The sequence below is a fragment of the Schistocerca nitens genome, chromosome 9 (assembly GCF_023898315.1).
Source record: "Schistocerca nitens isolate TAMUIC-IGC-003100 chromosome 9, iqSchNite1.1, whole genome shotgun sequence".
Classification (NCBI taxonomy): domain Eukaryota; kingdom Metazoa; phylum Arthropoda; class Insecta; order Orthoptera; family Acrididae; genus Schistocerca; species Schistocerca nitens.
In genome coordinates this window covers 21,547,621-21,563,712 of record NC_064622.1, presented here as the reverse complement: position 1 = coordinate 21,563,712, position 16,092 = coordinate 21,547,621, and the positions used below count along the sequence as shown (strand labels likewise).

General features: G+C 47.4%; 1 pseudogene; it reads left to right on the top strand.

The window, feature by feature from the left end:
- Positions 1-2,025: 2,025 nt before the first annotated feature.
- On the top strand, positions 2,026-2,143 carry LOC126204479 (5S ribosomal RNA; annotated as a pseudogene).
- Positions 2,144-16,092: the final 13,949 nt, after the last annotated feature.

Here is a 16,092-nt window from a genome sequence, read left to right as displayed (position 1 = left end):
TGTGTTGACACAGGGATCGAGACGTGGCTGCACGATACGTTACAGCCATGCGGATAAGATGCCTGTCATCTCGGGTGCTAGTGATACGAGGCCGTTGGGATCCAGCACGGCGTTCCGCATTACCCTCCTGAACCCACCGATTCCATATTCTGCTAACAGTCATTGATCTCGACCAACGCGAGCAACAATGTCGCGATACGATAAACCGCAATGGCGATAAGCTACAAACCGACCTTTATCAAAGTCGGAAACGTGATGGTACGCTTTTCTCCTCCTTACACGAGACATCACAACGACGTTTCACCAGGCAACGCTGGTCAACTGCTGTTTGTGTATGAGAAATTGGTTGGAAACTTTCCTCATGTCAGCACGTTGTAGGTGTCGCCACCGGCGCCAACCTTGTGTGAATGCCCTGAAAAGCTAATCTTTTGCATATCGCAGCATCTTCTTCCTGTCGGTTAAATTTCGCGTCTGTAGCACGTCATCTTCGTGGTGTAGCAATTTTAATGGCCAGTAGTGTAAAACAAATGGCATGAGTTTCAAGTTGAAGAGGGGACAATGAGACTGTTAAATTTACTGTAGGTGGCATCCATGTAAACTGAATAGCGAACGCAAAATTTCTAGGAATGAATACTGAGTCTCAGTTGATATGGTGTGATCGCACGAAGTTACTTGCAAACAGAATGTCATCAGCGTCTTATGCGCTTACAGTCCTGTCATCAGTGTTTTAGTTGCATTATGTTCACATGTCCACTCACTTCTTAGCTTAGGCATTCTTTTCTGGGGAGAAAGTTCACAAACTATGAAGATAATTTTGAACTACAGAAAAGCGCCACAAGAATAATAACCAAAAGTAGTAGCCCAGCTCGTTTCAAAGCTCTGTTTAAACGAATGGAGATTTGAACCACACCATCACCATGGAAACAGATCAAGACTGTCCTTGCATTTAGCAAGAACAAATAAATACAAGTATTGCACAAACAGTTCGCTCCATGACCATGGTAAAACATCTAGACTGAACTTACATTTATCAGCAAAAAATAAACACAAAACTCAAAATAGCATTCCCTATCAACGGATAAAACTGTACAATAAATTACTCAAGGAAAGGAAAGACATTACTAAAACGAACTTATTTATAAAGGCAGTTAAAAAGCACCTGATAAGAATTACATTCCATACAGTCAAGGATTATTTACATAAGACTGAGTAGGAATCTGGTAAAAAAATGATACACAAATAAACAACAGCAACTATAATAAAAGATTTATGATTTCACATAACCCTTTCATACTATGTTTTTCTTCCTTTTTAATTTTTGGAGAAACGCATTTCCAAAGTTGTGACCTGTCTAATACTGACCTCTTGTGCCTTTCTGAGCCCAACATTTCATTCATTATAGAGGGATGCCGACTCAGTTTTTCAGGCTAGCAAACGGGAAGATCCAAACACAAAATTGAAACGAGAGATCGTCGATATGGTCACGGTATCAGCTGACAGTGTGTGTAATACAACGTAATGAAACTGTGTGTATGATACGAGGAGTGTGCGATGCGACTGGTAGTGAGAAATGACTGAACAGCGCAGCACTAGCCTTTTATACTACTGAATAACTTGTTTGCAAGTCATTGTAGCACACTAAGCATAAATCGATTAGGTAGCGCTGTCTTAAACAGACTGGCCTCGTACTGCGGAGGGTGAAGGCTCAAATGTATCCTGATTTATGTTTTAAGTGGATTCTCATGAGGCTTTCTACCATAAGGCCACAGACGACTGTCACATCTTGTCAAACTAGGATTGCAAGTATACACATGCCTGTATATATGAATGACGTTATTTTTGTAGTTCTTAAATCGTAATACCATGATACAATCAGTACCTTTGTGAAAGTGACTACCTCACTACTACTACTACTACTACTAGTAGTAGTACTAGTAGTAGTAGTAGCATTGGACACGGTAGGGCGCATGAAATCAGCTGTGACGTTTTGAAAAAAAAATATCATTTGCACCAGAAGTGATATGAGACAACGGCCTTGCCGCAGTGGATTCACCGGTTCCCATGAGATCACCGAAGTTAAGCGCTGTCGGGCGTGGGTGGCACTTGGATGGGTGACCATCCAGGCCACCATGCGCTGTTGCCATTTTTCGGGCTGCACTCAGCCTCGTGATGCCAATTGAGGAACTACTCGACCGAATAGTAGCGGCTTCGGTCAAGCATACCATCATAACGACCGCGAGAGCGGTGTGCTGACCCCACGCCCCTCCTATCCGCACCCTCCACCGAGGATGACACGGCGGTCGGATGGTCCCGGTAGGCTACTCGTGGCCTGAAGACGGAGTGCCAGAAGGGATATGAAGAAAAGTTTATTATTAAAACTTGGATAACCAAACAATGGGCGGTCAGATCGGGACCCAGCCCCAAACATCCCTGTCTGACCCCACTGCCCACATATCCTTCCTCTTCCCTTATATATTAGAGTAGCAGCATAATCTTTCGCTGTTCCACGCGAGAGAATGTGAGGGCCGGCCGCGGTGGTCTCGCGGTTCTAGGCGCGCAGTCCGGAACCGTGCGACTGCTACGGTCGCAGGTTCGAATCCTGCCTCGGGCATGGATGTGTGTGATGTCCTTAGGTTACATAGGTTTAAGTAGTTCTAAGTTCTAGGGGCTAATGACCACAGCAGTTGAGTCCCATAGTGCTCAGAGCCATTTGAACCATTTTTGAAGAATGTGAGGCTAGGGCAATCCTCAAAAGAGTGCTAGCTGCGAACAAGGGTGTAGAGTCCCAAATAAGTTGTTCTGGACCTATAGGCCGCGAATCGTTGCCATATGTTGACGCAGTACGCAGCCTTCCTGTGGACCACCCTTTCCGAACTAAGATTCTCCCAATGTCTAATCCTACTGACCGTATCTGTCTTTTAGAGCAGGAGCATAGCCTTCAGATACTATGTAGGTCCCCATAAGGGGGGGGGAAGGGGGATGGGATGGAGTCAGATGGAGGCCGTATCTTTGCGCGAGGCTGACCGTGAATAACAGATAACAGATAACAGTGTGCCTTTCCGAAGAAGTGATGTCGCACCGCCAGGCCGCAAGTCCTGGGTGGAGACTGCCACTATCGGCTGCCTCTGGTGACATCCCGTGCTCCTTCTCCACATGGCGTCTAAGCCTCGGCGGGACAACAGAAACTAACGCGAGCGTTCAGTATCACGCTTGCATATATGTAAAGTAGCTCAGTTTCGCCCAGAAAGGTGTCCATTATTCAGGAACGTACTTTCCCAATAACTTACCAGCCGTCATAAAAAGCTTAGCTTTTAATAAAGTCTACTTTAAGAGGAGCCAAAGGATTTATTGGTGGCCAGCTTCTCGTCTTCCACTGATGAATTTCTTAGCACAACCAGTTGGCGTGTATATTATTAACAATATTAAATAACTTGAATGGTAGGTAAAATCTGACTTTCGCACAAGTGCAGTGCAGTGCAGTAATGTATCAATGTAAAAAATTGTAGCTAAATAATTTGGTGCTTTATGATGCGTGGCTACAATAGCCTAAATATTACCAAATGCACTACAGTGCATTATACTCGTAATTTAGTTGTTCTGTGACATGTTTGTTACTACCTCTTAAATGAAAATATCTTTCAGTTTTTTTACTTGTGTTTCACAAACATAAGAAGTATTTCGCTTCGAATCTGTGGAACGCACATTAGTATGTGTTTTTTTGCCAATATATATTCCTGTTTTATCTCGTATTTTACATATCTGTGTGAAAGAAAAAGCAAATCTAATGTGACCTATGAAAACTCACAGCGCTGTATGTGAATGATGTGTTGTCTTGTATTTTAGAAATACCGCACCATTATGCACACATAGCCCTAAACTGTGCTATAATTTTCAATTCTAAACTGCCAAAGCTTAACTTTCCCCTGGAAAAATGGGCGGTCTCTCCTCTCGGTAGTCATACTGTTGATTCACGTTATGGCTTGTCGTTTGCCGGCCGAAGTAGCCGTGCGGTTAAAGGCGCTGCAGTCTGGAACCGCAAGACCGCTACGGTCGCAGGTTCGAATCCTGCCTCGGGCATGGTTGTTTGTGATGTCCTTAGGTTAGTTAGGTTTAACTAGTTCTAAGTTCTAGGGGACTAATGACCTCAGCAGTTGAGTCCCATAGTGCTCAGAGCCATTTGGCTTGTCGTTTGACAGCGTGGATGTCGTACCGTCGTGCAGCGTAAAGCGCCAGATTTGGACCTTTCGGCCACAATTGGAACTAGTTTGTTTTGCAGCGTAAATGGGTTCCGCGTTAACGCATTATATCATCTGCCGGCATCCACTCATCATGATATCTACAGACTTTCGCTGCCATACGGTAATCACAGTTCGCACTGGATGTCCGTGAGTATTTACACTTCAGATACAACCACCTAGTACCACGCCTTTTCAATAACAAATCGATTCAAAACGACAGATTTTGCTGCTGTCGGTGAATGCAGGCGGATAGTAAACAACTTCTGATGTACGTTTGATGTAGGGCACCTCGCAAAAGGCCATTGCTCCTACGGCAAGCTGCATCGTGCTGCATGTCCTCTGTGTGCCAGACGACACAGGAAGTGCGCAGTCCCTGAGTGGCGGTGCCTAGTGTGCTCGAGGGAGCCGCGATGTCGAGTATTTTGAATGACGCGAAGCGGCGGATGCACCAGTGGCTCAATGAGGCGTTTAACCCGTAACGTGTGGAGCGTCTCTTTGAGACGAGGACTGCTTCTGATGTCTGGGGTGTTTTTCGTACCAGCACTCGGGCCCACTAACTAAGGTTACCGTGTAAATGAAGCAGGATATTTATTTAAACATTATCGCTGCCCCAGTGTTGTTGTTTGAAATCTGAATGACGAGTACGCTGTGAACAACGTCGCTGTCCACAGGACTGCAACCACACGTTCCTGGAGTGGAGAACACTCGGGCGCGCTACCGCATCTCGACCGACCCGCTAAATCAGCCGATCTTAATCCCACAGAATTTGTGTTGGGGCTATTTGGAACAGTGTGTGGAGCATTGCCGTCAACATGCTCTGAATCTGGTAACTTGACAGGATCTAATTAGCTGCTCCGGATGAAGAAACTTGACCAGCATTTTCATTGCCGAATTGAGACAAATACTCTCAAGCGCCAAAGAAACTGGTATAGGCATGCGTATTTAAACACAGCGATATATAAACAGGCAGAATACGCCGCTCCGGTCGGCAGCGCCTATATAAGACAAAAAGTGTGTTGCGCGGTTGTTAGATTCGTTACTGTTGCTACAATGGCAGGTTATCAAGATTTAAGTGAGTTTCAACGTGGTGTTACAGTCGGCGGACGAGCGATGGGACACAGCACCTCCGAGGTAGCGATAAAGTGGGGATTTTCCTGTACGAACATTTCACGAATGTACCGTGAATATCAGGATTCTGCTAAAACAATCTCCTACATCGCTGCGGCCGGAAAAAGATCCTGCAGTAGCGGGACTAACGACCACTGAAGAGAATCGTTCAACGTGACAGAAGTGCAACCCTTCCGCAAGTTACTACAGATTTCACTGCTGGGCCGTCAACAAGTGTTAGCATGCGAAACATTCAACGAAACATCATCGATATGGGTTTTCAGAGACGAAAGCCCACTCGTGTACCAGTACCCTTGATGGCTGCACTACTCAAAGCTATACGCTTCCCCCTGGGCCCCTCAGTACCGACATTGGACTGCTGATCACTGGAAAAATGTTGCCTGGTCGGAGGAGTCTCGTTCCAAATTGCATCGAGCAGATCGACGTGTACGGATATGGAAACAAGCTCACGATTCCATGGACCCTGCATGTCGGGAGGGGACTGTTCAGGCTGGTGGAGGATCTGTAATAGTGCGGGGCGCGTGCTTTTGGAGTGATCTGGGAAGCTTGTACGTCTACATACGACTCTGACAGCTGACACGCACGTAAGCATCGTGTCTGATCACCTTCATCCATTCATATCCATTGTGCATTCTGACGGCCTTGGGCAGTTCCAGCAGGACAATCCGACAACCGCCTCCACCCCCTCCCTCCCCACGTCCAGAATTGCTGCAGAGTAGCTCCAGGAAGAGTCTTCTGAGTTTAAACACTTCCGCTCGCCACCAAACTCGTCAGACATGAACATTATTGAGCATATCTGGGACGTCTTGCAGCGTCTTCTTCAGAAGAGATCTCCAACCCCTCGTACTCTACTGATTTATGGACAGCCCTGCAGGATTCATGGTGTCAATTCCCTCCAGTCCTACTTCAGACAATGGTCGAGTGCACACGGGGGCCGTACACGATATTAGGCAGGTGCACCAGTTTCTTTCGCTCTTCGGTATATGAAAGATTGGGACCGAGTGGGGTGGAGGGAGGGCAGGGTGCATTACCGTGAGGTGTCCTCGCGTGTTTGGAGAGGGGTGGGTGGCTAGTTATTGCCCGGTGTACTTACGTAATACCACTCTGTTCCGTGGGCACCATGAGTTTTCGACTGGTGCGAGCACCGACGTAGGTAGGTTGGAGTGTTCCACGCGCACGTAATCGGCCGCGGCCCTCGTGACAAATCGCCGGCCGGCTTTTGTTTCGCGGGCCGCGGCGCGTGGGCGGCGACCCCGCGGACCGAACGTGCCGGCGGCCGGGGGGTCCGGCCCTCGGGGTCACGCGGCGATCGGCAAGGACGGCGCGCACCGACCGGCTCATTACGCATTCAAGGCGCAGCCTCAGATTGCAGCCTACGGAATCTCCCATTATACTCCCACCGGCCCACGGCGGAGCCACGCCCGCCTCCCTGGCGGCTGACTTCGGTGCAGACCCGATCGGCGGTAACAGATGTTCTGTTGTGCGCGTGCGCAGCATCCGCTTCACTGTCGCCGCTGTCGTGCTGTCCGTGAGGTTTTAATTGGCTGAATTTTCGTTTCGAAAGGGGTGGGCTTCGCCGGCCGCCTCACTCGCCGCCCATTGTTCCCCGCGTCCTGCCTCGGCAGTGACGGATTTGCAACAGTGTAGAAACTACCTGTCAGTCTCTTAAGAAATTATTAAAAATAAGTACATGTCCCTGGAACTTACAAGAGTCCAAGCCTTAAAATTTTTTTACGCTCGAAGTATACTTCGAAAGATAGACACTCTAAAAATTTTAGTTGCTAAGATGCATTGCAAGATTTTAAAAAAAAATGTTGAAAATGGCCACATTCGTAACTCGCCAGGCGACTGCAGGAGGAGACATCCCTACTGGAGCTGTGGCGGACTGCTCGCGTACAAGAAGGCGGGAGCGTATCCCTGGTTGACACAGCACCGTCGCGGTTCCTTCCGTCCCTTTACGACGAACCTGCACCTACTGTAACGTCCCCTTAGATAAATTAATGAATTACTGTGCTGATAAACATCTAATGTTATTTGATTTTCAAACAGCTGACCAAAACTGAATGTACTCAGACATTCACTAAAGTGACACACAATATTTTTAGCGCAATGCAATCTGACTTTCAGTAATCCCTACAAAAGAATGGCCCTGACTAACAATAACCTATACCTTTCATGAATTCTTACCTCACAAAAATCTTCGTTACTCGAACTACTGCAATACAGCGACCGCCAATACTGCCAGCTAAATAAAAGATTCTAACTACTGAAGGGACTAACTACTGATAGGCATAGTTAGCAAATGAAAGATTTTGATAGAGAACAAACAATGTATTTACCTTAACAGTGTTCAAAAGTCATAATATGTATATCAGTTCATGACATCCAGTCTTACAAATTTACTGTCTCTGTCCAGATCATCCGCTCTCAAAACTCCGCCATCTCACTCCCCACATCCACCACTGCTGGCGGCTCACCTCCAACTGCCCAACACTACAATGGCGAATATTACAACAATGCCCACCAGCCACAGACTGCCCACAGCACAGCCAGTGATTTTCATATAGAGCGCTACGTGGCGTTACCAACATAAAAACCTAAACAGCCTACTTACCCTACCTGTGAACATTGTCTCAGCAGATCACCAGTAGGCAAGCCGAGCGAAACCTACTGTACTTCGACGTGAACCAGGCTGCAATTAAAATCACTGATCTACGTTTCGGGAGAAAGTTTTCACACGAAATGAAAGGTTGGAAGTCTTGTCCTTAATTAATATATCCTGAAACTTAGGTGAACAAGTACCACTGCCAAGCCTGTGCTAGTCTTAACACAGTCACTCACAATCCCTTTCACTCAAGTTAGCAAGTTTATGAGGTTGCATCTCCCAAGAACGTAATAGCTAGAAAAATACGTTTTGTTTTTTTGTTTGAGAATGCTCTCCAAATATCTGTCGGTACCTAATGCAGTCACAGTTATTAGCCACCGACTTGCTCAATACGCCACGCGGAATATATGTCTTTCCTCGTCACAAAATTCACTTAAAAATTCCGAAATTTCTACACACTCATCGGAATAATTATGCGGTCACTTTATCACACTTTTGATGTATGAAACACTGCTAGATCGGGCAACTTCTCGTTTCCATCGGAACTACTACTACACACGTCCGAACTGTTTCATGGCTAGCCTCCCACTCTTCTACTGCACACTCAAAGTCTTCTCTACCAGCAGAGAAAGGCGCGCGAAGAATATTGCTTTACCATTGGTCAGTTTACTCAACAGCCAATAGCAAACCAAACTTTCGCTTTTCATCAATAACCAATCGCAAAATAGTAAACCTAACGACTGCACTTTTTACCGACGTAATTATCTAATATGCTGAAGTTTTGCTTATGCATGAAGTTATTTACTATTGTTATTTATACCTGAATTAACTTTCCCTTTACCATAAACTTACTTTACAAATCTATTCTACAAAAATCCCCTTTGTCCACATCCATACTTCTTCGAAATGTTCCCACACTAAATCCCACTAGATAACTCGTTAAACAATTATCTTAAACCACATTCACGCATCATTCATACTGCTGAAACACATTTATAACATTTTACCTACACAAAAAGATATAATAACACTTAATGAAAATACTAGAACAGTTTATGAAAAACTTTCTATTACTTTAGTGCACTCTAGTGGGGACAATCGAAACTAAATCAGTCCCCCATTCAATATTGTCCTCTATCGGCTGATACATAAACTACGCGCGCGTCCAGTCTCGCGCCGCCATCTGTCACTATCCAGCTCTGAGACACATCTCCCACTTAACCGCCTCCAAGGCAAGATCGGTATACGGCGCTACGCCTCATCTGTAAAGCGAGTTTTGGTTCCCACTGGTAGTTTCTCTGAAACAGTTACTGTTTGCTCAAATTTGCAACTAATTTAACACTCGTAATAATTACCAGTTGCTTTTGCGGTATCGTAATTGTTAATAATTGAGATGAAACTGTACTAATATTCATTGTGATAGCGCTTACTGTTGAGTAGTGTGCAGACTTTTACTTCATAAAATCTGACTATGAACCGCATAAATGGAAGAAAACATACGCAAAGTAAAAAATATGCTCCAAAACAAAACTCGCAGAAGTGTGAAAGAAAACCAGCGGTACTCGAAGGATTTACTGTAGGACTGCTCCTGTGAACTAATGCACCGTTACCGATGGACGTCCACTAGACGAGGACCTATGAATCGCAAGTGAGACGACCACTGCTGATTTGAAGGCTTCATCGGCTGATCGACCACATTCCAGAAATCGCACAATATAGGCACTCGCAAAACTACCAACTCCACTTCAAGTAAATGCGTAGAGGAGATGCGATTAATTCGTAGCTGACGTGGAGGCGAAGCTTGCTGTTATTCGCACATCTACATCTACATCCATACTCCGCAAGCCACCTGACGGTGTGTGGTGGAGGGTACCCTGAGTACCTCTATCGGTTCTCCCTTCTGTTCCAGTCTCGTATTGTTCGTGGAAAGGTGGATTGTCGGTATGCTTCTGTGTGGGCTCTAATCTCTCTGATTTTATCCTCACGGTCTCTTCGCGAGATATACGTAGGAGGGAGCAATATACTGCTTGACTCTTCGGTGAAGGTATGTTCTCGAAACTTCAACAAAAGCCCGTACCGAGCTACTGAGCGTCTCACCTGTAGAGTCTTCCACTGGAGTTTATCTATCATCTCCGTAACGCTTTCGCGATTACTAAATGATCCTGTAACGAAGCGCGCTGCTCTCCGTTGGATCTTCTCTATCAACCCTATCTGGTACGGATCCCACACTGTTGAGCAGTATTCAAGCAGTGGGCGAACAAGCGTACTGTAACCTACTTCCTTTGTTTTCGGATTGCATTTCCTCAGGGTTCTTCCAATGAATCTCAGTCTGGCATCTGCTTTACCGACGATCAACTTTATATGATCATTCCATTTTAAATCACTCCTAATGCCTACTCCGAGATAATTTATGGAATTAACTGCTTCCAGTTGCTGACCTGCTATTTTGTAGCTAAATGGTAAGGGATCTATCTTTCTATGTATTCGCAGCACATTACACTTGTCTGCATTGATATTCAATTGCCATTCCCTGCACCATGCGTCAATTCGCTGCAGAGTGTGGTGTCACCGCCAGACACCACACTTGCTAGGTGGTAACTTAAATCGGCCGCGGTCCTGTAGTACATGTCGGACCCGCGTGTCGCCACTGTGTAATCGCAAACCTAGCGCCACCACATGGCAGGTCACAAGACACGGACTAGACCTCGCCCCAGTTGTACGGACGACATAGCTTGCGACCAGACGTACGAAGCCTTCCTCTCATTTGCCGAGAGACAGATTGAATAGCCTTCAGCTTAGTCCATAGCTACTACCTAGCAAGGCGCCATTTGTATCAGTGCTTATAGCTAACGAATATTCAAGAGAGATGTATTCCAAGGATTCATTAAAGTTAAGTAACAAGCACCCACGTACTTTTCTTCTTATTCATTAATAAGTCTCCTGTTTCAGTACTTCAAGCCCGTCTGCGTTAGTTTAGCGTGCACTTTCAGCCACTTCGATCTACAAGGTGTTGGCCCAGCTGCCGACACATCACATGGCGACGGGAGAAAGTGTTTTTTCTGCTTTGGACTGAATTGCTTTTTTTCCTTGTTGTGCTCTGATTTGCTTGTGTCATGGCTTCGCCACAATCTCCAGATGTACTGTCCGAATTTTTTCGCTTACAGAATCAGCAGACGCAGGCGTTATTGGAAGCCCTTGGACAGCTCGTCCAGGGTCAACGTGCGCTGCAAAACGATGCGGCAGCCGCCGCTTCTTCGCTACCGCTGCCACAAAACGCTGTTGCACCTCCTTTTCGACCATACGTGGCGGCCGAAGAGACCTGGCACGAATGGTCTCGCCAGTTCAACTTTCATCTAGCAGCCTACAGAATTCAAGGTAAAGAGCGGCAGCCGTTTTTGCTTTCTTGTGTCGGTGTGTCTACCTACCGTGTGATAGTGAAATTGTTTCCCCGACGCGACGTAGCAACTCTGTCCTACGAAGACATTTTGTCTGCTTTAGATGCCTATTTCAAAGAAACAGTAAATGTAGTTGCAAAACGGTATACGTTCTTTCGTACAAAACGTACGGCCGGTCAGACTAATAGGGAGTGGGTAGCAACTTTGCAAGGACTTACTAGGGAGTGTGCCTTTGAATGCGAATGTGGACTTCCTTATTCAGACACTATGGTGCGTGATGCAATAGCACAGAACGTTTCTGATGTTCGCATAAGGGAACAGATTTTGAAACTAGTTAATCCCTCCCTCCAACAAGTGATAGACATATTGGATAGGCAAGACACACTTGACTTTGCTCAGGACTCATTTGAAACTTCGCCAGCAGTGTGTCACATTAACCGGCCCGCCGGGCCCGCTGCACGGGACGCTAGGCGGCCCTCGTGCCCGTCGCAGCAGCGGCAGCCTACCTTGCAAACACGTGCGCCGCGTAAGCAAGCAAATGCAGTGAAATCATGCCCGCGGTGTGCAACTAGACATTCGCGTGAAAATTGCCCGTCACGCCAAGCTATTTGCTTTTACTGTCACAAGAAGGGACATGTTCAAAGTGTTTGCCAGAAAAAGATCAGACAATCACACAAATTCCAGGCCTTTTGCTTCGCGCCGGAATCGAACACAGGACACTCGGGCTCGTGGACCTTCGCCCATGGACATTCATGTAGTTCATTCCCACCCGTCCAGTGACACTTTAGCTAACAGTGACTGTGTTCGTCCCACCAAAAGTGTGCGTCGACGTCGCCGGAATTCCCGTAAAGTCGCAAGTGCTTCTGTACCTGTATCAGTTCAAATTGCACGTGACAGTCGCTCTTGTCGTCAGCAAGACAATAAACTTTTTGTGGACTTAGACTTTGAAGGCAAAGTGATACCATTCCAGCTCGATACCGGAGCTGTAGTTTCATTGATCAATCACGACACGTACAAACAACTGGGCAAACCGCCATTGCGTGCTGCAAATGTTAAGTTACATAGTTACTCAGGACAGCATATACCTGTGTTAGGACAGTGCAGCCTTCTTGCAACATACAAGGGACAAACAAAACTTGTGTCACTTTACGTTCTTCGTTCTTCTACTGCAGTGAACTTGTTTGGTTTAGATTTATTTCAGTTGTTTAATCTGTCTATAGTAAATCAGGTCCTATCAGTGAATCAGACTGTGCCTTCCGCCAGTGTTTCTAGTCTTTGTGAAGAATTTGCAGACATTTTTGCACCGGGCCTTGGTTGCGCTAAGAACTATGAAGCACATTTGGAACTGAAAGACAACGCGCAACCGAAATTTTTCAGAGCGCGCAATGTTCCCCACGCATTGCGTGATGAGGTCGCCAGAACATTACACGATTTAGAATCTCAAGGTGTAATTGAACGTGTGCAGGCTTCTCTCTGGGCCTCACCCTTAGTAATTTTGCCAAAACCTTCCGGTAAACTGAGACTTTGTGTGGACTTCAAGGCAACTGTGAATCCTCAACTTGTGACTGCTACTTTTCCTTTACCCCGCCCGGAAGATCTTTTTGACAAACTGTGCCCGGGAAAATATTTTTCAAAGTTGGACCTAGCAGATGCGTACTTGCAAATACCTGTGGACGAAGAATCCCAGCGCGTCTTAGTGGTTAACACGCATCTTGGCTTGTATCGCTTCAAAAGACTGCCATTCGGGTGTGCATCCGCACCTGCTTTGTTTCAGCAATATTTACAAACTATTTGTGCGTCGGTCCCTACTGCTGCGAACTATCTGGACGATATTGTGATCTCAGGACAGACAGAAGCAGACCATATGCAAAATCTCCGAACATTATTTCAGGTCTTGCGTCAGAATGGTCTTCGCTTGAGGAAGGACAAATGTGTGTTTTTTGCTCGGGACTTACCCTACCTGGGGCATGTCATAAATGCCCAAGGTATACATCCGAGTCCAGAGCACCTCCGTGCCATACAGGACTTACCTGCTCCGCAAGATTTGAAACAGCTACAGAGTGTGTTGGGTAAAATAAATTATTATAATAAATTTTTGCGCAATGCTTCTTCCATTTCAGCTCCGCTTCATCGTTTACGCCGTAAAGGTGTTCCGTTCGTCTGGACGACGGAATGCGAACGCGCCTTTCGCCAGTTGAAATCGGCGTTACTTTCAAATACGTGCCTTACGCCATTCGATCCCCGAAAACCTCTTTTGTTGATGGTAGATGCCTCGGATTTCGGGATCGGTGCTGTGCTTGCGCACAAAGATGGTTCGCATGATCGCCCTATTGCCTTTGCGTCCAAATTGCTCTCATCTGCGCAAAGAAATTATTCACAGATAGAGAAAGAAGCTTTAGCTCTCGTGTTTGGTGTTACCAAGTTCCATGACTTCTTGTATGGTCGTCACTTTACAATCATCACGGACCACAAACCTTTGACATCGCTTTTTCATCCAAACAAGCCTGTACCTCCACGTACAGCGCAGAAATTCATTCGGTGGTCACTTTTTCTCTCGCAGTACCGCTACGATATCTTGTATCGGTCCACTGCTAAGCACGGAAACGCTGATGCGTTGTCCCGTTTGCCTGTTGCTGAGGATAAAGCATTCGATTCTTCCGAACTTGCTTGCATGTTCATTGATTCGGAAGCCGATGCCGTGGTCGAATCGTTTCCGATTGATTTTCGTCGTGTAGCTACAGCCACAGCTGCTGACCCTGTCCTTGCTACTGTTTTGCGTTTTGTTGCTACGCAATGGACCTTGTCAAAGTCACGGATCGAGGGTCCTTTGGTTCGCCGTTTTTTTGCTCACAAGGAGAGACTTTTTGTACGACGTGGTGTTTTGTTGTTGCGTTCCGATAATGATCAGTCCAGAGTCGTGGTCCCACGTTCGTTACAGTCCTCTGTCTTAAAGCTTCTCCACCAAGGACATTGGGGTATAGTGCGTACGAAACAACTTGCTCGTCAGCACTGTACTTGGTTCGGCATCGATGCTGCGATTACGAATATGTGCTCCTCTTGTGTGGCGTGTGCCGCACAACACTCCGCACCGCCGCGGAAGTTCTTTGCATGGCCGAAAGCCACTTCCCCTTGGCAACGCTTGCACATCGATTTTGCTGGTCCATTCTGGAATGCTCGATGGTTGGTTGTGGTCGATGCTTTCAGTAATTTTCCTTTTGTTGTCCGGATGTCTTCCACGACGTCTTCTGCCACAATCCAAGCCTTGTCTGCTATCTTTTGCATTGAAGGTCTTCCGCAGACTATTGTTTCCGACAATGGCCCACAATTCATGTCCGCAGAATTTCAGTCATTCTGCAAGGCCAATGGTATTCAACATCTGACATCCGCGCCGTTTTCGCCTCAGTCAAACGGTGCCGCGGAACGCTTGGTCCGGACTTTCAAGTCACAGATGTTGAAGTTGAAAGAGTCGCATTCTCGGGAGGACGCTTTGTTGCTCTTTTTGTCTTCGTATCGCTCTCAGCCCCGCGATGGTCGCTCGCCGGCTGAGTTGCTTCATGGTCGTTCTCATCGCACCCTGATGTCTTTGCTGCATCCGCCGCATCAGGTTCCTGTGCAGCGGCAGACTCCGGTTTTTGCTCGTGGCGCCGTTGTCTATTATCGCACCTATCGCGGTTCACGGCGTTGGCTCGCAGGGCGCATTCTTCGCTGCCTCGGCCGCGCGATGTATTTGGTTTTGGGGGCCTCTGGTGAGGTGCGTCAGCATCTCAATCAGCTGCGCCTCTGTCGTCGCCTGGGTTCTGCCGCTCCCCGTCTGCTTTCAGCGACGGTGCCGTCAGGTCAGCGCCCTGGGGACCCATCTACTGGCTCGCCTCATCCCCAGGTGTTACCGACGCTGCCTTCCATTTTGCCTAATGGCGTCGCGCCGCCGCCGCCGCAGCCGCCGCCGGCGCCGCCCGCAGCGGACGCTTCGCTGCAGCCGCCTGGCGCCTCCCTGGGTCACGCGCCGCCGCTCGCTTCCCGTGACCAGCCGTCCTCCGCCATGGACCTCTTGCCCGCTCCGGACCAGATGTCGTCTTCGCCCGTCGGGTGCTCCGACCACATGGAGGTCGACCCTTCGGCCCCTCTTGTCTCCTTACGTGCGCATACACCTCATGTTGACGTGCACCCTGGACTAGGTTTGCAGGCGTTTCCTAGCTCCCCTCGGACCGAATGGCCGGGTGCGGGTGGCACAGCCTCGCCTGTTGTTAGGCTCCCCACCTCATCGCATACGTCAACATGGGGTCCTCCCCACGGCGGGCGGAAGCCTTATCTCACGACCGTTCGCCGATTTGCGGGGGAGGAATGTGGTGTCACCGCCAGACACCACACTTGCTAGGTGGTAACTTAAATCGGCCGCGGTCCTGTAGTACATGTCGGACCCGCGTGTCGCCACTGTGTAATCGCAAACCTAGCGCCACCACATGGCAGGTCACAAGACACGGACTAGACCTCGCCCCAGTTGTACGGACGACATAGCTTGCGACCAGACGTACGAAGCCTTCCTCTCATTTGCCGAGAGACAGATTGAATAGCCTTCAGCTTAGTCCATAGCTACTACCTAGCAAGGCGCCATTTGTATCAGTGCTTATAGCTAACGAATATTCAAGAGAGATGTATTCCAAGGATTCATTAAAGTTAAGTAACAAGCACCCACGTACTTTTCTTCTTATTCATTAATAAGTCTCCT